This window comes from Oryzias melastigma, linkage group LG20, assembly GCF_002922805.2.
Source record: "Oryzias melastigma strain HK-1 linkage group LG20, ASM292280v2, whole genome shotgun sequence".
Taxonomy (NCBI): domain Eukaryota; kingdom Metazoa; phylum Chordata; class Actinopteri; order Beloniformes; family Adrianichthyidae; genus Oryzias; species Oryzias melastigma.
Window position 1 is genome coordinate 6,730,728 of NC_050531.1, and position 1,381 is coordinate 6,732,108.

General features: G+C 37.3%; 1 protein-coding gene across 1 annotated transcript in view; it reads right to left on the reverse strand.

Moving 5' to 3' along the window:
* The window catches only part of maf1b (MAF1 homolog, negative regulator of RNA polymerase III b), a 7,167-nt gene that overhangs the window by 2,642 nt on the left and 3,144 nt on the right, over positions 1-1,381 (reverse strand). The gene's annotated exons all lie outside the window — the stretch shown is intronic.

Here is a 1,381-nt window from a genome sequence, read left to right on the forward strand (position 1 = left end):
CAAATAAGCTACTTTTTTTCAGAAAATTTGTTTTGAAATTCAATTTTCATTTGGAAAAACAAAGACGCCCCTCTATTGCCCCTAGTGGGAATATTAAGTACTGCAGGACAGAAAACCCAGACCAAGTTCTACACAATGGGTTTTTAAGGAAAATTTAGACCATACTAAAAATATAAGGGTCTCGGAAATACCATTATGCAATATAATAATGGTATTATAAGGTTAAACAATAACGGTGAAAAAAACAAAAGTATTTTAAGGTTAAGATTGTGCTGTTGCCCAGCATTTTTTGGGTCATTTTAGGGGATTCAAGTGAGGTTTAGTATAGAACCATTTTAGTTATGCATGCTTTTATGAGAATTTTACAACAGAGTATTCGGGCAACACAAAAGATTTAAAGTAATACATTTACAACTTTTAAAGTCATCAATGTACAACTTATTCTCTCGTAAATGTATGACTATCAAGTAGCAACCTAAAAAATTTTTCTTGGATTAAAAATGGCCCTAATAATCCATTGCAGAATCTAACTTACAACAACAAATCATCAAAAATGTTTTAAATAGAAAAAAATGACATTAAAAGAATTAGATGATAATAATGTAGGCAAAATTAATGCTATAACATGATACCATGACATTTTCAATACATCCAATTAGCTCTCTTCTAGTAGACGTGCAGAAACACAAGCCTAGTTCCAGCTAAAAGATCTGCCGTTCTCGTGTTTCTGGGTCTGTTGTCACTGATAAGACACCGGAGCGAGGCAGGACGGTGTTTATTTTGCTCCAACTCAAGAACAGGTCACATAAGTACAGTCTGGAGGAGACGCCAAACCTTCAAGACCTCTTTAGATCGTGGCAGACTAAATATAGAAACATCACAGGATAAAGTAGTGGAAATAGCAGCACTGGCATCTACACACAGCTGTCCAGCCAAAATAAACAGCATGGGGAACCAGACGACAAGGGGAAAGAAGATTAACAACACTATTTAATCAGTACTAATTGATTTTTAGTGATTGCACTTCCAAATAAACAGTTAATATTGAAATTTAGGTAATCTAATTTCAAAGGATTTGAAGAAAATATCTGAACCATGTCCCACTCTGAGCTCAGCTCTCTTTCTAATCCACTAAGAAGCCTTAACAGCAGCAGGACTCGTGTATTGTACGCACAGACGTGCACGATGGCGTTCTTAACAACTGTCTCCAAAATAACCACGAGGTGCTGAAAGAGGACACCGCGATCTGCGATCACTTTTTAGCCCTCCGCCAGCAGAGCTCGATTTCACCACCCACGCAAACTCCAGTGGCATTATTCCACAGCCCACCAGCTTTTATATAACAACACTGACAGTGTATCTGTACTTACTGGCCCGGCCT